The sequence below is a fragment of the Bubalus bubalis genome, chromosome 23 (assembly GCF_019923935.1).
Source record: "Bubalus bubalis isolate 160015118507 breed Murrah chromosome 23, NDDB_SH_1, whole genome shotgun sequence".
NCBI classification, from domain to species: domain Eukaryota; kingdom Metazoa; phylum Chordata; class Mammalia; order Artiodactyla; family Bovidae; genus Bubalus; species Bubalus bubalis.
Window position 1 is genome coordinate 23,849,623 of NC_059179.1, and position 26,895 is coordinate 23,876,517.

At 41.6% G+C, this 26,895-nt stretch overlaps 1 protein-coding gene across 4 annotated transcripts in view; it reads left to right on the top strand.

The window, feature by feature from the left end:
* CNNM2 (cyclin and CBS domain divalent metal cation transport mediator 2) overlaps nt 1-26,895 on the top strand; it is a 186,963-nt gene that overhangs the window by 116,877 nt on the left and 43,191 nt on the right. The window contains exon 2 of one of the 4 annotated variants that reach the window (XR_003106248.3): nt 11,562-11,656. The exons of the other annotated variants lie outside the window; for them this stretch is intronic. The gene's annotated coding sequence lies outside the window, so the exon portion shown is untranslated. The remainder of the gene's footprint in view (nt 1-11,561; nt 11,657-26,895) is intronic. 4 annotated transcript variants of the gene reach the window in all.

The window sequence follows — 26,895 nt, forward strand, 5'->3', positions numbered from 1 at the left end:
TTCCTTCTGTGCCCATTTTTTGAAGAGTTTTAATCATAAATGGGTGCTGAATTTTGTCAAAGGCTTTTTCTACATCTTTTGAGATGATTATATGGTTTTTATCTTTCAGTTTGTTAATATGGTGTATCACGTTGATTGATTTGCATATATTGAAGAATCCTTGCATCCCTGGAATAAACCCAACTGGATCATGGTGTATGAACTTTTTGATGTGTTGCTGAATTCTGTTTGCTAAAATTTTGTTGAGGATTTTTGCTTCTATGTTCATCAGTGATATTGGCCTGTAGTTTTCTTTTTTTGTGTTGTCTTTGTCTGGTTTTGGTATCATGGTTATGGTGGCCTTGAAGAATGAGTTTGGAAAGTGTTCCTTCCTCTGCAGTTTTTTGAAAGAGTTTTAGAAGGATAGGCATTCAGTTCAGTTCAGTCACTCAGTCATGTCCGACTCTTTGCGACCCCATGAATTGCAGCACGCCAGGCCTCCCTGTCCATCACCAACTCCCAGAGTTCACTCAGACTCACATCCATCGAGTCAGTGATGCTATCCAGCCATCTCATCCTCTGTCGTCCCCTTCTCCTCCTGCCCACAATCCCTCCCAGCATCAGAGTCTTTTCCAATGAGTCAACTCTTCACATGAGGTGGCCAAAGTACTGGAGTTTCAGCTTGAGCATCATTCCTTCCAAAGAAATCCCAGGGCTGATCTCCTTCAGAATGGACTGGTTGGATCTCCTTGCAGTCCAAGGGACTCGCAAAAGTCTTCTCCAACACCACAGTTCAAAAGTATCAATTCTTCGGCACTCAGCCTTCTTCACAGTCCAACTCTCACATCCATACATGACCACAGGAAAAACCATAGCCTTGACTAGACGGACCTTTGTTGGCAAAGTAATGTCTCTGCTTCTGAAGATGCTATCTATGTTGGTCATAACTTTTGCTTCCAAGGAGTAAGCGTCTTTTAATTTCATGGCTGCAATCACCATCTGCAGTGATTTTGGAGCCCAGAAAAATAAAGTCTGACACTGTTTCCACTGTTTCCCCATCTATTTCCCATGAAGTGGTGGGACCGGATGCCATGATCTTCGTTTTCTGAATGTTGAGCTTTAAGCCAACTTTTTCACTCTCCACATTCACTTTTATTAAGAGGCTTTTTAGTTCCTCTTCACTGTCTGCCATAAGGGTGGTGTCATCTGCATATCTGAGGTTATTGATACTTCTCTCGGCAATCTTGATTCCAGCTTGTGTTTCTTCCAGTCCAGTGTTTCTCATGATGTACTCTGCATAGAAGTTAAATAAACAGGGTGACAATATAGAGCCTTGACGTACTCCTTTTCCTATTTGGAACCAGTCTGTTGTTCCATGTCCAGTTCTAACTGTTGCTTCCTGACCTGCATACAGATTTCTCAAGAGGCAGGTCACGTGGTCTGGTATTCCCATCTCTTTCAGAATTTCCCACAGTTTATTGTGATCCACACAGTCAAAGGCTTTGGCATAGTCAATAAAGCAGAAATAGATGCTTTTCTGGAACTCTCTTGCTTTTTCCATGATCCAGCGGATGTTGGCAATTTGATCTCTGGTTCCTCTGCCTTTTCTAAAACCAGCTTGAACATCAGGAAGTTCACGGTTCACATATTGCTGAAGCCTGGCTTGGAGAATTTTGAGCATTACTTTACTAGTAATGAGTGAGATGAGTGCAATTGTGCGGTAGTTTGAGCGTTCTTTGGCATTGCCTTTCTTTGGGATTGATAGGCATTAGCTCTTCTCTAAATGTTTGATAGAATTTTCCTGTGAAGCTGTCTGGTCCTGGGCTTTTGTTTTTTGGGAGATTTTTGATCACAGCTTCAATTTCAGTGCTTGTAACTCTTACTCTTAATTTGATAATATATGTACTTGTGTTTGTTCCTATTGAAAAAATTTCTCTATTTTAAACCTTTAAGTGTATGTATTCCCCACACATACTTAAAAAAAGACTAGTATGTTAGAAGCTTTCATCTTCCTCTCTACCCTCCAGCCATGCCCCACCTTAAAAAAAAAAGTGCTTTGATTTTTAAAGAACACTAGTTCTGGAATTGCTATGGGTTTACTTTTGTGTTTTGTTTTGTACCTTGTTTAGACAATAGTTAATGAATTATTTACTTATTACCCTTCCCATTTTTTATAATGTATTCCAGAATATGTATTTCTTATTTTTTTTGATTTGATTTTATTTATTTTTTTAAATTTTATTTTATTTTTAAACTTTACATAATTGTATTAGTTTTGCCAAATATCAAAATGTATTTCTTATTTTTAAGTTTCAAGTTTTTTTCTTTCACACCTTTGCACATATCACTTCCTTGACCTCTTAGAACCAGTGTTGCCTTTGAGAATTATGGAGTCCATCTGATTCTTGTTTTTCCTTTATAAGTGATTTACTTTTCCTCTAGACTTTAGACTTCTTTTTCTTTTTTTCTTTCATTTCATTATACTGTGAGGTGAAAGTCGCTTGGTCGTTTTTGACTCTTTGCAACCCCATGGACTATACAGTCCATGGACTTCTCCAGGCCAGAATACTGGAGTGGGTAGCTTTTCCCTTCTCCAGGGGATCTTCCCAACCCAGGGATCGAACCCAGGTTTCCCGCATTGCAGGTGGATTCTTTACCAGCTGAGTCACAAGGAAAGCATTATAATGAGTTCCCACAAGGGAAGTCATTATACTGTGACTGGTGATAAATCCCACCCACCCACCCCCACCCCCCACCCCCCGGCCTTTATTCTTTTTATGGGTTTGTTGGGTTTTTTTTTCAGTCTGAGGTCTCACATCTTTTACTAGAGCTGGGAACCCTGAGTTATTTCTTATTCAAAATTTTCTCCTTCTGTTTTGCTAGGAGAAACAGCTTTCCTTTCCTCTGGGCCTCATTACATAGATATATTGACACTTCCACTTCCGTCCTGTACCTCTCGCTATTTATTTTCCTCTTTTTTCCCCTTCCTAATATCTTCTAAGAGTTTCTTAACCTGATCTTTGGCTCTTTAGCCCAGCTGTTGGGTTCTTGATTATCCTGGCTCTTAAATTTCACACCATTAACTTTAGTTGGTGTTTATTTTAAAACTTTTTGTTCTTACTTATGGGCTTCCCTGGTGGCTTAGACAGTAAAGAATCTGCCTACAATGCCGGAGACCTGGCTTCAATCCCTGGGTTGGGAAGATCCCCTGGAGTAGGAAATGGCAACCCACTCCAGTATGCTTGTCTGGAGAATTCTATGGACAGGGGAGCTTGGCGAGCTACAGTCCTTGGGGTTGCAAAGAGTCAGCCACAACTGAGCAACTAACGCTTTCACTTTGTTCTTACTGCATGTTTCCAGTTATGTATGGTCCTTCTTGGAAGATATTTACTAATTTATTTTTTTACATACTGATCTATTAACTTGCTTTTGTTTGATACAACTACTTTAATTTTGTTCTTCTCTGTGGCAGTTGTGCCCCTGAGATGAGCTCATCTGTCTTCTCTGTGAGTCCGTTTTTTCTGGCTGTCATCTCTTGATGGGTCCCTGGACTGTGAACAACACAGAGGCACTGGCTTATGCCTCTGAGAGCTTCCTTTGATGACAGTCCTTACCTCACTCTGGCTGGGAAGGAGGGTAAAAGAGGAAGATACACTTAGGGCTTTACAGCTGCTTGTACCTCTATTTAACCCAGCCTACCTAAGTATACCACCCTGGTCCTGCTGTCAGACCAGCTGGGCAAGAGTGTTGTGAGCAGTAGGGGCCAAGAGGCATGAACAACACAGAGAAACACACATGGAGAAGCCTGTCCCCTTGCAGTGTTTTCTATGCCACCTGCTTAGGACCTACCATGGGCATCTCTTTCCAGCTGAAACATGGCTGTTTTCTGTTGCCTGCAGTTTTTGTCACAGCTTTTGTGTTAGGGTGACAGTTTAATTAACGTGTCTGTGAGATCTCCAAGTTTCTGTTGGGAGCCAACTATAGTTTTCCATTTTATTAGAACCATGTATATAACATTACAAAAAAATCATTCAAGAGGTTATAAAAAATAGGACTGAAAGTATATACACATTACCTGCTTCTTTTTTAATGATCTGTTTTACAGCAGGAAGCAGTTAGATATTCTAGACAGTGTTGCTTTTCACTTTTGGTGTTTTCACTTGAATACTTACTTTGACCATTGGATTTTATTATTTAAACCAGTCAAGAAATAATTGAGTATCATCCATTTACTGAGGACTGTTTTCAGCTCTGGGAATACAAAAGTAGTAAAAAAGCAAATGAGAGTCCCTGCCTTCACGGAGCTGTCCTTCTATGGAATAGAAGACAATAAATAAGATAAAAACAGAAAATGTGTACTATTCCTTAGGTAATTAGTTGGATTTAAATTGGGTTGTTATTTAGCCAAGCAAATAAGATGAAGTGAGAGGGCCCAGGGAATTGAGGGTCTAGTTAAAATGATTGACAGTGAAATGATGTAGAGCTTGATTAGGAGGAGAAAGAGGACAAGTGAAGGCGGTAGAAACAGTGGATTGAAAGTGAGGCAAAGGATTGCTGGGATTGTACTAGCAGGACTGTCCTAAAAACACAGAGAGAGAGAGGTGGTGGTGGTTGGGGAGTAGATGTTTGGAATTGAGATAATGAGGGGTTGCAGTAATTGTAAATGACAAGGTCAAGGGAGTGACCATGGAAGAAAGTGACTAAGTTAGGATGGAAAATAAACAGAGAAGAGGCTTCCATTTGTGCCCCTGTGGAGTAATAGGGGCCAGATTTACCCTCCTTCCTTAAATAAGTAGACAGATATGCAACCTAGACAGCATATTAAAAAACAGAGACATTACTTTGCCAACAAAGGTCCATCTAGTCAAGGCTATGGTTTATCCAGTAGTCATGTATGGATGTAAGAGGTGGACTATAAAGAAAGCTGAGTGCCAAAGAATTTATGCTTTTGAACTGTGGTGTTGGAGAAGACTCTTGAGAGTCCTTTGGACTGCAAGGATATCCAACCAGTCCATGCTAAAGAAAATCAGTCCTGAATATTCACTGGAAGGACTGATGTTGAAGTTGAAACTCCAGTACTTTGGCCACCTGATGAGAAGAGCTGACTCATTTGAAAAGACCCTGATGCTGAGAAAGATTGAAGGCGGGAGGAGAAGGGGATGACAGAGGATGAGTTGGTTGGATGGCATCACCGACTCAATGGACATGAGTTTGAGTGAATTCCGGGAGTTGGTGATGGACAGGGAGGCCTGGCATGCTGCAGTCAATGGGGTTGCAAAGAGTTGGACATGACTGAGCTGAACTGATACATATAGTGGTTTTCAGATGTTGGACAACAGGCAGTACTGGAAGACGATCTTGACAGAAGATGAGCCCTTATGATTGCACCAGCTTTCTACCTAGATGGAGGTTATGATTCAAGAAGGGCCAACCTAAACAGAGCCTGCAGTCTCCTTGAGTTGAGACAATGTTGAGAATTCAAGGAGGTTAAAGAGCCTTGAATTCAGAGAATACTGGAGAAGAGAGAGTTGCACAGATCTGCAAGGGGTTCTCCTGAGTCTTTAGTATAGTACTGTTGAATACATGCGTGTGAGGAGACCACTTGAGGCTGGCAAAAAATAAGGAAGGCCTGGCAGTCCTGGGCTTCTTGTGAATGGTGTCAAGGGCATGATGAAATTAGTCATGATTATCCCAAGGTAGACAATGGCAGAGAAGCTATGGGTATTGAAGGGGAGACCTGGAGTGGTCTTGTCAGAATTACAGAGTTCTGGGGCTCCCACTTGACTTTGGCCTGCTGGGGGGTTATTTTACTTCAAGGATTGCAATTCTCTTTTGACTTCTGCTACTTCACTTGGCTCCTGCCAGTGGAGGCATGGAGTCCTACAAGAGAGTTAGATTAAGTGGTTAAGTTCAGGAATCACATTAACGTACTCCTTTTCCTGTGGCCTTTTCCCCTGAGAAGAATACACCTCTAATTTATGGTTTAAAAACCAGGATTCATTTAACAAAATGTGTTTTCTAGCAAATTTATGAGAAAATATTTGTCCTCTAAGTAAGAGTTGCTTCTGCTGTTCATAATTATAAATAGTAATTTCGGCCTAAAGATAGTTGCCTAAGATTAGATAAATTCCTCGCAAAGGAAATTTTCCAAAGCCAAATTAGAACTCCTTAGAGTTGGAGAGAATTCTGTTCATGTGTGTTCCCAGACCCAGAGACATAGAAAGTGCTCAGTGAATATTTGTTGCATGACTGTATTTTGGAGTGAAATGTGGCATTCTGAGTGACTGAAGGCTTTGTTTGAATCTTATCATGGGTACTGAGGCAGCCAAGATTCTAACTTTTCCACATGTGAATAAACTTGTTAAACTACAACCTCTACCGTGTCAGCCGGGCATGATGATTTGGAACTTTGTTTTTTGGTACTAGTTTATTGTCATTGATTCTTTATTTTTATTTTCTGACCATGTTGGGATCTTACTTCCCTGACCAGGGATAAAACCCATGCCCTTTGCACTGGGAGCGCCAAGGAGGTCCCTGTTGGCTGTTGATTTTAAAATTCTTGTATTAGGAGTGATGGGAATAAATGCATGACTGCATAGATGTCAGATTAGGAGCTTATGGTGAGAAAAGAGCTCTTTCAAGAGACCCATGTCCTAAGATTTAGAAATTTCAATTTCATTTATATTTTGAATATTTATAATACATTCACATTTTTGAAAATTCAAAAGGCTCAGAGCAGTGAAGTGGCTTCTTCCCATTCCTGATGGCGAGTTGCCCAGCCATTCAGTTCCCTTCTTTAGAAGCAACCATCATACGCCGTCTTAAAAAGATAAGATGACCTTTTAGATTATGAATCAGGCTAGAAAATGATAATAGTCAGTCCAGTTGCTCAGTCATGTCCGACTTTCGTGACCCCATGGACTGCAGCATACCAGGCCTCCCGGTCCATCACCAGCTCTTGGAATTTACTCAAACTCATGTCCATTGAGTCAGTGATGCCATCCAATCATCTCATCCTCTGTCATCCCCTTCTCCTCCCACCTTCAGTCTTTCCCAGCATCAAGGTCTTTTCAAATGAGTTAGCTCTTCACATCAGGTGGCCAAAGTATTGGAGTTTCAGCTTCAGCATCAGTCCTTCCAATGAACATCCAGGACTGATCTCCCTTAGGATGGACTGGTTGGATCTCCTTGCAGTCCAAGGGCCTCTCAAGAGTCTTCTCCAACACCACAGTTCAAAAGCATCAATTCTTTGGTGCTCAGCTTCCTTTATAGTCCAATTGTAGGAAGTGCTTAGTAAGTTAGTGATTACTGTATACCAAGCACTGTGCTGAATATTTATAGATAATTTAATATTTTGTCTTCTGTGTTCAAACCCTTCTCCTCCCCTGCCTCAGCCCTTGTCAGCTGATGACCTTTGGTTCTTGGTTTTCTGCAAACCATCTTTCCTCTCTCTTATTACAGCTGGCATCCTTCTGTTATGATCTGGATTCAGTGATGTGTTCGAACTGTCTGGTGTCTTGAAAGACCAGTTGTACTCATGTCACTGAACACAGAGTTGGGAAGAGCTGTTAGTAATTTGAAATCGGACATGGTAGGGATATTCCTACCATGAAAACTGGTGAATGCTACAAACCAGGGCTGCTTTCCCCAGAGAACTTGTTAAACATATATCAGTGCCCCACTGTCTGGATCCTCTCCCCTCTCAGTTCACTAAATAACAAAATTAACTGAAGTATAGAATTTAAAAAATTATATACGCATCTTAAATATATTATTTTGGAAAAAACATTTGCAAGTGTTTGACAAACTGCTAAAACCTTATTATGAAAATGTTCAAAAATACAGAGAAGTTGAACAACTAGTGTAATTAATGTTCATATACCTGTCTTCTAGATTTGATAGTTCTTAATGATTTTTCCTGAACCATTTGAAAGTAAATTGCAGCTGTCATGAGAGCTGACCCAGCATTACTCTTGTACATCATCCTCTTTCCATTATAACTAAGAAAATTTATTGTTCCCAAATCATTTACTCCCTGTCCATATTCAGATTTTCTATTTTCCCAAAATGTCATATACAGTTGTTTTTTTCTAACATGGATTCAGTCAAGGTTTGTGCATTGTGTTTGGTTGTTATGTATCTTTTAAACCAGAATAATCCCCTCCTCAGTTTTTTCATGACATTGAATGTTTTCTGTTTTTGGTGTTTTGAAGTGAAGTGAAGTCGCTCAGTCGTGTCCGACCCTCAGCGACCCCATGGACTGCAGCCCACCAGGCTCCTCCGTCCATGGGATTCTCCAGGCAGGAGTACTGGAGTGGGGTGCCATTGCCTTCTCCGAACATACATATAAAAGTAGTGAAAAAAGGCAATAAACCCCAGTATATCCATTGATTCAGTAATTGTCAACATTTTTCCATATTTACCTTTCCTCATCTTTTTTCTTTGCTGGCATATTTTAAAAACAAATTCAAGACATGTCATTTTATCCCTTTGAACTCTAAAAAATAACATTTTCTTAGGTAACCAAACTGGTGGTGTAATGATACCAAACAAAATTAATAATGGCATTGACTTTTTACAGAAACCAAGCTGGTTCTTTCATGGAGTATTCTATATTTGGGGCTTCTATGATTTTCTCATTATCATTTAACTAATTTTTCTGATCTCCTATATTGCCTATATACTGGAAATTAAATCCAACTTCTTAAGCAACCTTTGGCAAGAATATTTTAATGAGCTGTATGTACTTAACAACACATCACATCAGGGGGCACCTAGTCTGATCTTCACTGTTACTGATGTTGAGTCACTTGATTAAGGTGGCAACTACCAGTTGTCTCCATTGTAAACATATGTTCTCCCCCATCCATGAAAATTCATGGAGTGATACTTCAGCACCATGTGAAAATTATTTTCTCTAGCACCCTTTGCTCTAATGTTTAGCAATCATTTATGTCCTTTGCTTGAATCAGTATGATATCAACAGGCAATGGAAAATATTATTGTCATTCTTCTTGTACAGAACCAAGGCCTTTTCTTTGAATGTGGGCTGATTTGTGTTCCCTGTAATAATTGAATGAAGTCATCCAACATCTATATTTTCTCTCAGTTCTCTAAATTGGAGTTTTCTGTTTAAGTGGAACAAACAATACAAAGGATTTTTTCCATATAATTATGGCTTTTAAAGGGCTTCTCTCATAGCTCAGTTACTAAAGAATCTACTTGCAGTGTGGGAGACCTGGGTTCGATCCTTGGGTTGGGAAGATCCCCTGGAGAAGGGAAAGGCTACCCACTCCAGTATTCTGGCCTGGAGAATTCCATGGACTGTCCACGGGGTCGCAAAGAGTCGACTGCGACTGAGGAACTTTTATTATATTATGTTATGGCTTAAAAAAAAGTTATTATTGGCTGCTCTGGGTCGTCTTTGCTGTGTGTGGGCTTTTCTCTAGTTGCAGAGAGTGGGGGTCCTCTCTAGGGGCAGTGGCTTCTCTGGTTGTGTGGCATGGGCTCTGGGGGGTGGGCTCCACAGCACAGGCTCCGCACCTGTGGGGCACGGGCATGTGGAGTCTTCCCAGATCAGGGATCAAACCGGTGTCCTTTGCATTGCAAGGTGGGTTCTGAACCACTGGACCGCCAGGGAAATCCCTACAAAGGATTTTTAAACAAATAGTACAAATTAAAGAGTTGTTAAAGATTTTTCCCCCTCACTTTTTGTGATTCTCTTGCTCACTTCTAATTCAATATCAGTTTTTGATGTGTGTGTGTGTGTGTGTTTGTGTTTAAGCAACTTGCTTTTGCTGATTCCTTCCAGAGGCTTCATCATAGTTTCCATCAGATCAGTTGCTCAGTCCTGTCCGACTCTTTGCGACCCCATGAATCGCAGCACCCCAGGCCTCCCTGTCCATCACCAACTCTGGAGTTCACACAGACTCACGTCCATCGAGTCAGTGATGCCATCCAGCCATCTCATCCTCGGCCGTCCCCTTCTCCTCCTGCCCCCAATCCCTCCCAGCATCAGAGTCTTTTCCAATGAGTCAACTCTTCGCATGAGGTGGCTAAAGTACTGGAGTTTCAGCTTGAGCATCATTCCTTCCAAAGAAATCCCAGGGCTGATCTCCTTCAGAATGGACTGGTTGGATCTCCTTGCAGTCCAAGGGACTCTCAAGAGACTTCTCCAACACCACAGTTCAAAAGCATCAATTCTTCGGCGCTCAGCCTTCTTCACAGTCCAACTCTCACATCCATACATGACCACAGGAAAAACCATAGCCTTGACTAGATGGACCTTTGTTGGCAAAGGAATGTCTCTGCTTTTGAATATGCTGTCTAGGTTGGTCATAACTTTCCTTCCAAGGAGTAAGTGTCTTTTAATGTCATGGCTGCAGTCACCATCTGCAGTGATTTTGGAGCCCAGAAAAATTCAGTCTGCCACTGTTTCCACTGTTTCCCATCCATTTCCCATGAAGTGGTGGGACCGGATGCCATGATCTTCGTTTTCTGAATGTTGAGCTTTAAGCCAACTTTTTCACTCCCCTCTTTCACTTTCATCAAGAGGCTTTTGAGTTCCTCTTCACTTTCTGCCATAAGGGTGGTGTCATCTGCATATCTGAGGTTATTGATATTTCTCCCGGCAATCTTGATTCCAGCTTGTGTTTCCTCCAGTCCAGCATTTCTCATGATGTACTCTGCATATAAGTTAAATATAAACAGGGTGACAATATACAGCCTTGACGAACTCTTTTTCCTATTTGGAACCAGTCTGTTGTTTCCATAGAAACAGCAATTTCTTTTTATTATCATCAGTTTCTATAACATTTAATTTGTAGCATCAAGTGTAGATGGCATAACTAGGTTTGAAAACAAAACTAACCAATTCTTGATAAACATTCTACTTAATATATGGGAGTAGATTATGCAGAGTACTGGATAGTAGTTTTACCAGCCAAAAGCTTCCAGTGTCCTATAGACCTCAGTCAGTGTGCTCCACAAGGAGAATGGACATGTCAGTTAATCAGTACGTTGTCACATGGACGTCCCTTGAGAGAGTCTACCATGTTATAATCTTTACTTGTCTTTTACACTAGATTTCTAGCTCCTTGACAGTGAAGACTAGGCTTATTTTCATGTGTTTATTTTAACCCTAAAGCTTAGTCTAGCAGGTAATGAGTGCACGATAAAAATATTTGTCGAATGAATCCTTAACCCGCGCCAGAGGAGACCACATTGACCTCAAGTCAACGCTGATCTTAAATATAGTAACCTTCACAGTGTTTTGCAAATGTCAGGCTTGGCATGGACGTTGTGTATAATTTATTCTTTCACTGGCTTTTCCTCTTTGCATTCCCTCAGTCTTTGAGTCTTTCTCTGCTCTGTGCCAGCTTCCATTTATGGTGTATGGCAGGCTACCTGTGTTCATTTTCATTCCAGTTTCCTGATCAAGATGCAAAAATGTGTAACAATTCTGCTTCTATGGCGCTATACACTAAGAGATGAGATTCGTAGGAGAATACAAAGTAGTTCCTTAGTTCTCTGTTCTAGGGCTTAACCAATCCCAGGAACTGAAGTCTTCTGTTTCTTCACAGAGGAAATATGACAAAGGCAATGGCTGTACAAGCTTCCTTCATGGGCCGCCCTCCCCACTGCCCCATCCAGTAAGCGGGAGCAACCACTTCTAGAGGTGAGAGGGGATGGAGGACAATCTCCACAATCCATTTGAATCCACTCAGAGGCAAAGTTTTGGTTTTGAGAAACAGAGTGAAAAATATGTGGAGTTGCTGTGCTGAAGAACTTTAAAACAAGGCTGCCTAGGACTGAATGCCCATGGGATGTTAATTATGCTTTTTCATAGAAGCCCGTAGCCTCTATTTTAAAAGCAGCAGCTTGTAGCTGAATTTTCTCAATGGTTCCAAGATCTTGCTTCTATAGATACTAAACGTGTTATACATATTCCTTTGAGATGATTATTAGGTTTCAGAACCAGGAGAAAGTTCATCAAGAATATACTCATTGTTGTTTATTGCATTACTTGCTGTGTGCCAGGCCCTGTGTTAAATTCTGAACTTCAGTTTTCATAGGAAGCCTAGGATTTATCTCTGTTTCACAGATGATTAAAGTCAGAGGCCAAGAGAGGGTAAATGACTTGTCTTTGGTCATACAGCTAAGTGTGTAGCAGAACCAGAGTGTTCAAACCCAGATTTGTCTAATTTTAGTTTAAGCCCTTAGTCACCACTGACAGTATTCTCTGGGGTCCCAGCACACATATTTGAGCTCTAAAACTGACTTTTTTGGTGAGGGATTAGTGGCAATGGATGACCTAGATTTTCTGAATGTTGTCAGGAACCAAGGTGATGTTCTTTTCAGGCAGTTGTAGTACCTACTCCCAGAGAACTAAAGACAGGTTGTTGTCTTGACCGAGGTATCTGCTGATATCTCAAAAGGTGTTTGAGGATTTTTACGTAAATGAATGATCGTTGACCTCTTTTGAACATTCATTCATTCATTTGGTAAGCTAAGTGCCTTTCTCTCTCTCTCTTTTATTTGACAAACCATCATGTTTCAAAATTTGGAGTCTCAGTTTCCAGGCTGAATTCATGTTGTGTATTTAAGAAGACAATGAAAATTCTTTGAAGATATTCTCAAACTCAACAGGAAGGAGCACAGGGTTTGATTTGTACTTGTTTTTCAAGCTGGCTTCAACTGGGGACAAACTCTATTGTAACTTTTCTCGAAGTTGGTGCCAATAGGAGCTGAAATAATAAAATCAGTACAATTAAATTAAATAGGAAACGAGAGTCTTCTATGTCCCAGGCCTTAGATGAGGTAACAATAGTTGGTCACTCTTCTGGGAAATCGTTGCTAAAATTACAATCAACCGGCAGTCACTGATTGGCCCCATTTACTGTATTGTGTCCCAGGAAGAAAAACAGTCTCTTCTTATAACACAAGCTTGCAAGGATGATACTGTCCCCCCCCATCTTTATCTTCCTTCTTATTTTCTTATGATTAATTTGAGCCATGTATTCCGCATTTATTGACAGTGCTATATACCTAGTACTGTGCTAGCCTCCGAGACTTTAGATATAAAAGAGAGCGCTTGCCTTCAAGAATCTCACAGTCTAGTAGAGAAGAGAGCAAATCATAATACAGGATAAGAAATCTCGATGGAACTAATGAAGGCTCTGTGGAAGTGCAGAGACAGAACATCAAACCCAACTGGCATAGGTGACGTGACGAAGACTTCCAGGATGAGGGAATACTTGAGTTGCATCCTTGAGGAGAATAAGAGCAAAGGGGAAGAGGGTGTTCTTGCCAGTTGTTGTTCAGTCACTAAGTTGTGCCCAACTCTTTGTGACCCCAGGGACTGCAGCACATCACGCTCCCCTGTCCTTCACTGTTTCCCAGAGTTTGCTCAAACTCATGTCCATTGAGTTGGTGATGCCATCCAACCATCTCATCCTCTGGCATCCCCTTCTCCTCCTGCCCTTGATCTTTCCCAGCATCAGGGTCTTTTCTAATGAATCAGCTCTTCCCATCAGGTGGCCAAAGTATTGGAGCTTCAGCATCTGTCCTTCCAGTGAATATTCAGGGTTGATTTCCTTGAGGATTGACTGGTTTGATCTTCTTGCTGTCCAAGGGACTCTCAGGAGTCTTGTCCAACACCACAGTTTGAAAGCATCAGTTCTTCAGTGCTCAGCCATCTTTATGGGCCAGCTCTCGCATCCATACCTGACTACTGGAAAAACTATAACTTTGACTATATGGACCTCTGTCAGCAAAGTGATGTCTCTGCTTTTTAATATGCTGTCTAGGTTCTTGGCAGAAGGAACTGTAAAATAGCATATCTTTAGTTTGGAGAGTGGCAGAATGTGTTCTAACATTGAATGACCAAAGAAATAGGACATGAGACTAAAGAAAGAGCTAGGGATCGTGTCATGATAGCTTTGTAGGTCATATTGAAGCATTTAGATTATCCCAAGTGAAGGCAATGGCACCCCACTCCAGTACTCTTGCCTGGAAAATCCCATGGACGGAGGAGCCTGGTAGGCTGCAGTCCATGGGGTCGCTAAGAGCCGGACACGACTGAGTGACTTCACTTTCGCTTTTCCCTTTCATGCATTGGAGAAGGAAATGGCAACCCACTCCAGTGTTCTTGCCTGGAGAATCCCAGGGACGGGGGAGCCTGGTGGGCTGCCGTCTATGGGGTCGCACAGAATCGGACACAACTGTAGCGACTTAGCAGCAATGGGAAGCTATTAGAGAGTTTTAAGCAGTGGTATAACATGTTCAGATTTGCTTTTTATAAAGATTACTATGGCATCAGGGAGATGGGGAGATTACAGTAAAGTTAGAGAAGTTAGAAGGTTGTTACAGTTCAGAACAGAAATATTGAGGACCTGTAACTAAAAGTGAGCTGATGATGGGGATGGAGAATATGGGAGAGATCCAATGGCTATTAGATCCAATAGATATTTAGGAGGTGGTCTTCACTTTACAGCTTGACACAGTGTTTGGTGACCCGTTTGTCATAGCAGGGTGAAACTAGAGAAAAAGGAGGAATCTAAGATGACTCCCACAATTTCACACATGATACATACTGGTACCATTAGTCAGCAAGAGGAGTAGAAGTGGAGGAACAGGTTTGGTAGAAAAAATGATAGTGTGGGGTGTGTTGAGCCTTGAGATGCTCATGGGACAAGTGAAGAGGACCAGGTTGGCAGTTGGGGTATTTTTGTGCCTGAAGTTAGGAGAGAAGATTAGATTGGGGATGGTGGTAGTGCATAGATTTGATCCTTTTCAGTCTTTGTGTTCTGTCTACTTTTGTTACACTTACTTGATTAGTACATAGTGAAGGTAGATTTACCATAAAGCTAATTAAAAGTATATGCTTCTCATATGCACAGGCTTCAGGAAGGGCTCTAGCAAATGTGTTTACATCATCATATGTTTTTGTGAAATTTGAAAAATCCAGATATTACTGCAGTTGGTCTAAAATCCTCTCTTGGCATTTTTAATTACCCTCTTTCACTCTTTCTATCTTTGGTAATGTTGGAATGTCACAGGTGTTTTTTGGACTCTAGCTGTGGAGAAGCTGAGCCTGAAATGCATTTAATTTGGGTTTGCAGGCACTTCAGTGTGTAGTTATTGCTGGCCATCCCGATGTAGGAATGACTTTGAGAAGTTCTCCTGCACTGTGCCAGCTCACCTGGTATTGTGATACAAAGCTGCATAACCAGCTTTGTAACTATATTGAGATATGAATGTATCTTTACACCTCTGGCACTGGAATCATGGAAATAGAAGAGGATGAAATGTACAAAGCCAGAAACTGATTAGTAGAAAAACTTCTGATGAAGTTATAGCCTGAACATCTGCCTGATACAAAGGCTTGCATGCTGGGAGGTGTATTTGGAATGGGATCCCAGGGTGCAGGAGTTCAGAACAAGGGAAGTGAAATGGGAAGAAAGGAAAGGAAATCAAGGATGTGATAGTCTGTTGGCTTTTGACTACAGGTAGCAGGTGTTCTGTCCTACCTGGGACTTATAAAGGAGCATTGTGAGATGCTCTCAGGACTGTGCTTGAGTACAGAGGGGGACGTATTCTCCCATGGGCATTAATTCCTTCTCTGTGCAGGAGAAGTCCCAAAGCAGAGGTGAGAGACGCAATGAGCTACGCTGTGAGCTGTATATGAGATGACGTCTGCTTGTACTGGGCTTCCCCAGTGGCTCAGTGGTAAAGAATGCCCCTGCCAATGCAGAGGCCACAGGTTCCATCCCTGAGTCAGAAAGATCCCCTGGAGAAGGAAATGGCAATCCACTCCAGTATTCTTGCCTGGGAAATCCCATGGACAGAGGAGCGTTGGCAGGCTACAGTCCACTGGGTCACAAAAGAGTCCAACACGACCTCGCCCCTGAAAACTGCTTGCACTGGTTACATGGGTGTGAAACCAATCTGAACCTGTGTGGAACTGGTCACTGTGGCAGTGGAAGGAATGGAAGGGGTAAGCAGTGGGCCAAGAGGATTTTGAAGTGATGCTTAAGAGCCATCTAACGTTGACAGAAGATTCTGTTCTCATTCATTCATGGTCAAACTTTCTCTGTTGTTAGAATTACATATGCTAATACAGGGCATGTCATTATAAATCTCCATTCTGTTTTACTTTTTGATGACAATCACACAAAATAGACTTTATCAGAATTTCTACTTGTAGAACACAACCTTGTCGTGGCTATTAAAAATTTCCGTCAGCGTGCTACTGTGAACTAGTTGCCTTGCAGGACATTTGGTCCTGTCCAAAATGTCCTGAGCGTTTTTGGTCCATGACACGTGATTTGGGACAAGACTGAATTTCAAGGGAATCTCATAGACATTTTGGATAAGACTAAGTATCCACTAACCAACTATTCCTTGCCAGAATTTTCCTATACATATACAATTTATACAAATAAGATCATACTATGTAAAATAGTCTTGTTTTTTCCTGTTTTTATTTTCCTTTATTTTGGGTAACTTTTCTTTAACAGTTAGGTAGACCTATTTAATCTTGTTTAATGACTGCGTAGTAGTCCATTATATGGATTTATGAGAATTTATTTAATCAGGGTTGGTTCTCTGTTGGATGTTTTTCCTTATAGAAATACAAAAACTTCTTTTATCTCTGACATATTTTTAAGAGATACTTGGTGGGGAAAATAGATAATGGAAATGGTGAGAGGAATTGTGAAAGAATTTTAGAGAGAAAAGGTTTGGTTTTTAAAGTCGTCTGGTTTTATCTCTTTTCTGTGATGATGATGAAGTGCTTGATCACCAAGAAAAATACTCAGTATTTTTGCCCCCTTTTGTATTTTTTTAAGTTTATTGTTTGCACAAAATTTGCAGATGAGCTTAATGGCACTTTATGAGAATTTGAACTCGACTTTTCATTTTTCCTTGCAACATCGGGACTCAGTGGTATTTTGACAGTTTTGCTAGCCCTTTTCCTTCATATCATGTGATTATTAATGATATGATAATACATAATTAGCAAATTTATAATAGCAATTCCATTTCCTCATTACAATTTGAGGTCATCAGAAAGGACTTCTGAAAAGAGGAGACTTGAATAAGGAAAGGGGATAAGGTTTTTCTGAACAAAACCAGCCTTTAGTTTTCCCTTTAAGCAGGTTTTAAAAGAAGTGATGACCTCACCTCTCTCCTTAAAATGCCTGCTTCTAAGGCAAATGTATGAGGTAGTTGGGTCTGTAGTATTTCTTAGCACATCATCTGGACTTAGGTAATTTTTATTCACTGTATCACAAAAGAACCATGTTTTTATGTCTCTTTTATATAACTACTGATCTTGCCTCCTCATGTTATAAAAATCATTCAAGAAGTTAGTTCAGTCGATATTGAGAGTTCTGTACTGCAGCACAAAGTTCTGAATGTTGCTGATCCAAAGACTAAGTCACAAGGAAGGAAGAGAAGAATTAAAGCACAGATAGTTGGTCTTACCTTAGCAACGGAAATATATTTCTGGTTTTTGAATCTCCTATTATTGGATATGTTGGGCAATTACTCATCTTTTGGGCTGTTAACTCACTAACACAGTTATTCCTCATTTATCATCCTTAGGAAAGCTACAAGTCTGAAGGAAAAGACAGAAATAGACTCATTGATTCTAAAATAAGCCCCTTGGTTCTATAGAAGAACTGCTTATCTCTTGGGAAAGACGTGAAGGTTCCCATCATCTCATTCCGAAATCCATCCTTTGTCTTAGCCACGTTTTCCATTGCTGAACACTTACTAGGAAAACATTCCAGTGAGTGTGCAGTGAGTGGTACAGACCACCAAAAAAGATGAAGTGGAGATGCCCGGCATGCCTCACTATTTATAAGAAAATATTTCCCCTAAAGATGGGAAAGTCCAAGTCTTTAAATACTCTGGGAGAGGAGAATAATGGAAAAAACTCTACAGTTTCTGTTCTGTTGGTTCATAAGATTTTTCTCACAAATCATTTGGATGGGCCTTTAAGCAAGTCACATAGTAACCGAAATCTTATATTAATTGCCCCACTTTGGCTTTCTGGCTAATGTATCTGGCAGTAAGACTGAAGAACAAGCAAAAGAGAGTGAACAGCTGATGGTGGTGTGGGAATGCAAGGCCATCCATTATTTGTGGCCTGGAACCCTAAGTTAGGTGGGAGAACCACAGGGCTCTCCTTAATAGGGCAGTCCATGCAGATGGTTTGAAGCAAATGATTTGGCTTTTTTTTTTTAATGTATGTGTTTTTAATTGAAGGATAATTGCATTACAGTATTGTTTTCATAATGATTTGGTTTCTTGTCTTTTGAATACAACTTCAGTTTAAGTTAATATTTTGGTCCTAGTGGTTACTTCACTTTCTATTCTACCAGGAAGTTCATTCAGCAAGTCTCTCTGGCGTTTAGTATATATATAAGTACATATTATCTTCCTAGATAATTAGTCATTCATTGTCTTGGGTTTGGGAAATACAATTTAGTCTATAATCCTAGTTTTCTTTTGGTATCTGCTTTCTAAATCCCTTGGTGGGTCCTGAGTAGGTCAATCATGGTTCAACAGGCAGAACCAGTAAAAGACAGACACCCACATGCGTTAAGGAATTTCTTATAAGGAGCAGGCTTATGGAATTGTGGAGGCTGTCTAAGAAAGTCTAGAGTTGGTAGGGCAGGCTGTCAGGAAGGGAGGATCCCAGCAGGTGGAAACCCCACGGGCACGGTCTGCAGCGGCTTTCAGCAGGTGGAAGGTCATCTTTCCCTCAGAAAGCCTTCGCCCTGCTTCTAAGGCTGTCAGCACATTGAGTCAGTCCCACCGAGGATGGCAACCCTTAAAGTCGACCCGTTAGAGACTTTGACTGCATCTGCAAAATCCCTTCACATCAGCACCTGGATTCACGTTTAACTGAATTGTTGAGGGCAGTTACCTAGCCAAATGGACACAGCAAAAATCCATCCCATTCAGAGAAGCCAGAGGAGCTGCCTGAGAAATTACTGCCATGGAGGTGCTTCTGCAGCGTTCATGAAATCAGGGCTGGTGTCCGCTGCTCTCTACAAGCAGTCCTCTCTGAGCGCCCACAGCTGTAGCACTGCCTGCCAAGTACCTCCACCAGGGGAGCCTGGTTAGTTAATCTTGTCGGCACCGAACCCCACTCGTGAGTTTTCAAAAGTTGCACACAAAACAGGTTTTTGTTGACTGAAAAATGTTTCCCTACTGATTGCTATTTTGTGAGTTTTTAAATATTTGTTTAAACTTAAAAGCTAAAGCTCAAGAGCCAACTGCCAGTGGAAAACCAAGCACTGACTTTATCAGAGAAGGTATTAAAATGATCTGTTCTGGGGAGTGGGAAGAGCAGTGAATGAGGCCATGAAAGGACAACAGGGGGTGCTGGTGCTGATAGAAATGCTCTGTATGTGTAGCAGGGTCAGTATCCTGGTCGTAATGCTGTGCTGCCACACAGTTTGGCTTCACAAGATATTCTTGGTGGCAGAAACGGATGGGCAAGAGTGTATGTGGTGTCCTGGGTGAAAACACATGAGATCTTTCACAGCTGTATAAGAATGCACAGTTATTTCAAACTAAAATTCTAATTGAAAAATCATCCATTCTAGAGACCTCCCATGTGTTCTGGTGGCTAAGACCCCACATTCCTAATGCAGGGAACCCGGGTTTGATCCCTAGTCAGGAGAGCTGGGTCCTGTGTGCCACAGCCAAGACTTGGCACAGCCAAAAATAAATTAAAAAAAAAAAAAAAAAACATTTTATAAAGCAATCCTTTTATAATATGATTAATTATTTTTTAATCCATTTTAAAAAAATAGTCATTTTTTTTCAGGAGGTAGACATCTATATATCTTAGTCCTATGCTTGAATAAATTACATACTGCTCAGTGGTAAAGAATCTGCCTGCCAGTGCATAAGTGGGTATGATCCCTGGGTTGGGAAGATCCCCTGGAGAAGGAAATGGCAATCCACTCCGGTATTCTTGCCTGAAAAACCCCATGGACAGAGGAGCTTGGTGGGCTACAGCCCATGGGGTCGAGAAGGAGCTGGACATGACTTGGCAACCGAACAATAACAAACTTAAAGTGTAAATCAAGAGGAAACCATTGGAAATGTGCAGGAGGGAGGTAGTTGTGGGACAAATACCATCTTAGCCCAGAAAGTTGTATAGATTGAAAATAAAACTGTTTGAAGGATTTAGGTAAATGTGTGGATTCACTCATTTAGTGAATATTTGTGTGCCTCTCTGCCAGGCAACTATCTATAGTTTTCATGTATTTCAGAAACTTTTCTTGATGTAGATATTGATGTCCTTGATGGCAGCCACGCCTTCCCCAAATCTCAACTGATACAGCTGTCAAAATCTGAGAATCATGTGGATTGGAATTTCTCAGTGTATATTTCTGATCCAACTCGATCAGATTTTTGTGGAGAAGTGAAATTCCATCAGTCAAAAATAATTCAATAGTAACTTATAAAGATAACTACAAATGTAATTCATGGATTGTCTTAAAAGATATTTTCTACTTGAAATGTCTTTCAGGTGTTTCTATTTTAGGGATATAGAATAGGAAACTACAGTTAAGAAATGGAAAGGTGGGGACCAAACTCAGTTTAAATGTTAAGAAACAGGTATTTATAGCAAACAGAAAGAAGGCTCAGACAATCAGGTAACCTCCAGGGACCAGCATTGGGGCGGTTGTTGTTCTTTAGTTGCTAAGTCGTGTCCGACTCGTGACTTTTGTAAGATTCATAACTTACAACTTATGTAGGACATGACTTACATGTCCGACTCACGTAGCCTAGCAGACTCTTGTCCATGGGATTTCTTAGGCAGGAATACTGGAGTGGGCTGCCATTTCCTTCTCCAGGGGATCTTCCCAACCCAGAGATGGAACTCATATCTCCTGCCTTGGCAGGCCGATTCTTTACCACTGAACCACCAAGAAAGCCCTTAACATTGGGCCTGGGCCCTGGTAACAGGCCTAAGTGCTCTGACTCCTGGGGGCTCCGTGCGCTCTGCCCAGGACTCTCTGGTCACCTTTAGTGAAGGTGTAGGCTTTGCTTTTTTTTTTTTTAAGTGCCTTAGAGGCTGAGCACCTCAGCAAGTGATTGCCATCTTTCTTTCAGAGTTTGGCCTATGAACAGCAGGATCTGTTCCCTGAAAGCTGTTATAATCTAAGTTAGTAGATAAATTTAGGGTTCTACCCAGGAAACGGCCTGATTAAGAAATACTGTCTGCATCAAATCAACTCCTGCCCTCACCCCCATAAATTAAAGTGTTTAGGAAACCATGATTCCATATTTCACCCCAGTCAGCTCCTGGCAGACGTGACCTAACTGGGAGTGAGGTTGTCGGGGATGGAGGGACCCCAACACACCTGCGGTGGAGCTGTCCTGCTAGGGAGAGCTCAGCCAGCCACTTAACTGGGTGGATATTGGAATTTTTAAAAGTAGTTGAACTTTTGGTGAAAGGGAGCTTTTGTCTCCTGGAATAGCAACAGTTATCATCACTTAAAACCAGTGATTTCTATATACAGCAAGTGCTTCTATATATATACTCCTGTATTATTTATATAGGACTATTTTAAGATCTGTGTCACATTTTTTCTGGTGTATTTTACGGTGGGAAAATTCAGTTGGAAAAAATGCACTTAGCTCTGATGGGGATGGTTAAGGTAAAGTAAGACTTTAAAAAGAAATGAAGTTTTTGGGTTTTTTTCTTCATTTTGTCTTTAAAGAGGACAGAAATAGCAAGGTAGTAGCTCCCTAAGTGAAATTGTGTTTCTTCTTTCTCCTTAAACAAATCTTACCATTTTACTCATGTTATAATAATAGATCTGTCACCCTATAAGTCAGTTGAAGATCTGCAAGGCATGTGTAAGAATTCATCCATGCATTCATTATGAAAATCTGTGAGAAATTAGCTGTTTTGTGCAATATAGCTTGTAATTCAGGGTTTAGTTTTCTTTTGATTTTGCGCTTGTTGAGAGGGAGAGGGGTAGGATAAGGATGTATCTACTGTTAAGACCAATATGAGTGTGGCAGCCTGGATGGGAGGGGAGTTTGGGGGAGAATGGATACATGTATATGTTTGGCTGAGTTGCTTTGCTGAGCACCTGAAACCACCATAGCATTGTTAATTGGCTATACTCCATTAGAAAATAAAAGGTTTAAAAAAAAATGTACTCCGGGTGTAGAGACACAGGTATTCCCACAGCCCAGGTGTGGCTTTGGCGGGAGTTAGGTGCGGCTGTGATATGACACAGCATGGCCGAGGTGGGGGCAGTCCCGGGGGGTTGTGCGTGCAGGGGTTGGCCCACTGTGATCTTTGGTCCCTTCCCCTGAGGAGAGAGAGGTTCCTTCCTACTTGTTCTGTGGGGATGAATAAAACCATGGAGGTTACGGTTGGAGAAAATCAAGTCATTTGATCGGCTGGGGAAGAAGAACATAAGAGGAGTATGTGTGCTTAGTCGCTCAGTTGTGTCTGATTCTGCAACCCCACGGACTGCAGCCCGCCAGGCTCCTCTGTCCATGGGATTCTCCAGGCAAGAACACTAGAGTGGGCTGCCATGCCCTCCTCCAGGGGATCTTCCCAACCCAGGGGTTGAGTCCAGGTCTCCCACACTGCAGGTGGACTCTTTACCATCTGAGCCACCAGGGAAGCCCTAAGAGGTGTACGTTGGAGACCAAAAGAGGGAAAGACAGGGCAGTTAAGGACCAGGTTCTTGATGGCCTTTGAACCCTACTCGAAGCCATTTTCTTTTAAATTCAGTCATTGAAGGGAAGTGAGCACTTTTGAGTTGTAGAATGATAGGGTTTAGTAAGTATTACCTTTGTGTCTTGAGGGGGGTGTTAGGTATTGTGCTAGACTTGGTGGGGCCTGTAGATGAAGAGTGATACAAAGATGAGGAACACAGAGGTCCCTGTCATCTAGGCATTGCTGATGATCTCAGAGGGGAGACAGCCTTGTGGTGAGTAAGGTGTGAGTTGGTTGAGGAGGTGCTCAGGTGAGGAGGCACAGAACCAAAGGCTTGCTTTCCATTTCAGAGATTTGAAGGCCTCTGTCCTGCTCACCCCGGCCCAGGTTTCTCTTCTGGCTCAACGTCTCTAGCCTCCATTTCCTCCTCATGTGCCATAGTTTATACATCTTACAAGATCTTGGTAGTTCTCTTCTCAGTTTGCCTCATAAAATAAGAGACCCAAACCTGAACACAGTATTCTGCATAGGCTAACCGTAGTAGGAGCATTGCTTTCCTTGTTTGGAGATTGTATTGGCACTCAGTCACCAGGTAATAATATGTTCCTGGACCACCAGGACATCTATTCTGGGGACACCTGCTGTTAACAAAGAGAAGGGGTTCTGGGAAGGAGGTCCTAGTGAAGAGGACACAAGTGGGCCTGTATTCCCCCTTGGAACCTACCTAAGTCTGCTCACCTTCCTTAGCGACTTCTCCTATCACCTCCTGTTCCCCATTCCTGCTCCTGCCTCATACACCCTGAGGTCCACTGTTAGGCCCTGACCCCTTTAGTCCCTCGTGGGTGGTAGTTCTTTAAGTACTCGTTGAACTGTGCGTCTTATACATTTTATTGTTCAGTTCAGTTCAGTGGCTCAGTCGTGTCCGGCTCTTTGTGACCCCATGGACTGCAGCACACCAGGCCTCCCTGTCCATCACCAACTCCTGGAGTGTACTCAAATTCATGTCCATTGAGTCGGTGATGCCATCCAAACATCTCATCCTCTGTCGTCCCTTCCTCCCGCCTTCAGTCTTTCCCAGCATCAGAGTCTTTTCCAATGAGTCAGTTCTTCTCATCAGCTGGCCAGAGTATTGGAATTTCAGCTTCAGCATCAGTCCTTCCAGTGAATATTCAAGACTGATTTCCTTTAGGATTGACTGGTTGGATCTCCTTGCAGTCCAAGGACCTCTCAAGAGTCTTCTCCAACACCACAGTTCAAAAGCATCAATTCTTCAGCACTCAACTTTCTTCATAGCCCAACTCTCACATCTATATGTGACTACTATATTTATATAGCTTTGATTAGACGAGACTTTGTTGGCAAAGTAATGTCTCTGTTTTTTAATATGCTGTCTAGGTTGGTCATAACTTTTCTTCCAAGGAGCAAGTGTCTCTTAATTTCATGGCTGCAGTCACCCTCTGCAGTGATTTTGGAGCCCCCAAAAATAAAGTCTGTCACTGTTTCCCCATCTATTTGCCATGAAGTGATGGGACCAAATGCCATGATCTTAGTTTTCTGAATGTTGAGTTTTAAGCCAACTTTTTCACTCTCTTTCACTTTCATCCAGAGGTTCTTTAGTTCTTCGTTTTCTGCCATAAGGGTGGTGTCATCTGCATATCTGAGGTTATTGATATTTCTCCCAGCAGTCTTAATTCTAACTTGTACTTCATCCAGTCCAGCATTTCTCATGATGTACTCTGCATATAAGTTAAATAAACAGGGTGACAATATATAGCCTTGACGTACTCCTTTTCCTATTTGGAACCAGTCTGTTGTTCCATGTCCAGTTCTGTTGCTTCTTGACCTGCATACAGTTTTCTCAGGAGGCAGGTCAGGTGCTCTGGTATTCCCATCTCTTTAAGAATTTCCCACAGTTTATTGTGATCCACACAGTCAAAGGCTTTGGCGTAGTCAATAAAGCAGAAGTAGATGTTTTTCTGGAACTCTCTTGCTTTTTCAGTGATCCAACGGATGTTGGCAATTTGATCTCTGATTTATCTACCTTTTCTAAAACCAGCTTACACATCTGGAAGTTCATGGTTCATGTACTGTTGAAGCCTGGCTTGGAGAATTTTGAGTGTTACTTTGCTATCATGTGAGATAAGTGCAATTGTGCAGTTTTGCGCATTCTTTGGCATTGCCTTTCTTTGGGATTGGAATGAAAACTGACCTTTTCCAGTCCTGTGGCCACTGCTGAGTTTTCCAAATTTGCGGGCATATGACTGCAGCACTTTCACAGCAGCATCTTTTAGGATTTAAAATAGCTCCACTGGAATTCCATCATCTCCTCTAGCTTTGTTCCTAGTGATGCTTCCTAAGGCCCACTTGACTTCACATTCCAGGATGTCTGCCTCTAGGTGAGTGATCACACCATCGTGATTATCTGGGTCATGAATATCTCTTTTGTATAATTCTTCTGTGTATTCTTGCCACCTCTTCTTTAGGTGTTAGGTCCATACCATTTCTGTCCTTTATTGAGCCCATCTTTGCATGAAATGTTCCCTTGGTATCTCTGATTTTCCTGAAGAGATCTCTAGTCTTTTCCATTCTGTTGTTTTCCTCTATTTCTTTGCACTGATCACTGAGGAAGGCTTTGTTATCTCTCCTTGCTATTCTTTGGAACTCTGCATTCAAAAGGGTATATCTTTCCTTTTCTCTTTTGCCTTTCGCGCTATTTGTAAGGCCTCCTCAGACAACTGTTTTGCCTTTTTGCATTTCTTTTTCTTGGGGATGGTCTTGATCAATGCCTTCTGTACAATGTCATGAACCTCTGTCCGTAGTTCTTCAGGCACTCTATCAGATCTAATTCCTTGAATCTATTCCTCACTTCCACTGTATAATCGTAAGGGATTTAATTTAGGTCATACCTGAATAGTCTAGTGATTTTCCCTACTTTCTTAAATTTAAGTCTGAATGTGGCAATAAGGAGTTCATGATCTGAGCCACAGTCAGCTCCCGGTCTTGTTTTTGCTGACTGTATAGAGTTTTTCCATCTTTGGCTGCAGAGAATATAATCAATCTGATTTCAGTATTGAACATCTGATGATGTCCATGTGTAGAGTCTCCTCTTGTGTTGTTGGAAGAGGGTGTTTGCTGTGACCAGTGCATTCTCTTGGCAAAACTCTGTTAGCCTTTGCCCTGCTTCATTTTGTACTCCAAGGCCAAATTTGCCTGTTACTCTAAGTATCTCTTGACTTCCTACTTCTGCATTCCAGTCCCCTATAATGAAAAGGAAATCTTTTTTGGGTGTTAGTTCTAGAAGGTCTTGTAGGTCTTCATAGAGCTGTTCAACTTCAGCTTCTTCAGCATTACTCGTCAGGGCATAGACTTGGATTGCTGTGATACTGAATGGTTTGCCTTAGAAACAAACAGAGATCATTCTGTCGTTTTTGAGATTGCACCCAAGGACTGCATTTTGGACTCTTGTTGATTGTGATGGCTATTCCACTTCTTCTCAGGGATTCTTGCCCACAGTAGTAGATATAATGGTCATCGGAGTTAAATTCACCCATTCCAGTCCATTTTAGTTCTCTGATTCCTAAAATTTTGATGTTCACTCTTGCCATCTCTTGTTTGACCACTTCCAATTTTCCTTGATCCATGGATCTAACATTCCAGGTTCCTATGCAATATTGCTCTGTACAGCATCGGACTTTACTTCCATCACTAGTCACATCCACAACTGGGTGTTGTTTTTGCTTTGGCTCCGTCTCTTCATTTTTTCTGGAGTTATTTCTCCACTGATCTCCAGTAGTATATTGGGGAGTTCCTCTTTCAGTGTCCTATCTTTTTGCTTTTTCATACTGTTCATGGGGTTCTCAAGGCAAGAATACTTAAGTGGTTTGCCATTCCCTTCTCCAGTGGACCACGTTTTGTCAGAACTCTCCACCATGACCCATCCATCTTGTGTGGCCCTACGCGGCATGGCTCATAGTTTCTTTGAGTTAGACAAGGCTGTGGTCAATGTGATCAGATAGGTTAGTTTTCTGTGATTGTGGTTTTCAGTCTGTCTGCCCTCTAATGGAGAAGGATAAGAGGCTTATAGAAGCTTCCTGATGGGAGAGACTGACTGAGAGGGAAACTGGGTCTTGTTCTGAGGGTCATGCTCAGCAAATCTGTAATCCAATTTTCTACTGATGGGTGGGGCTGTGTTCCCTCCCTGT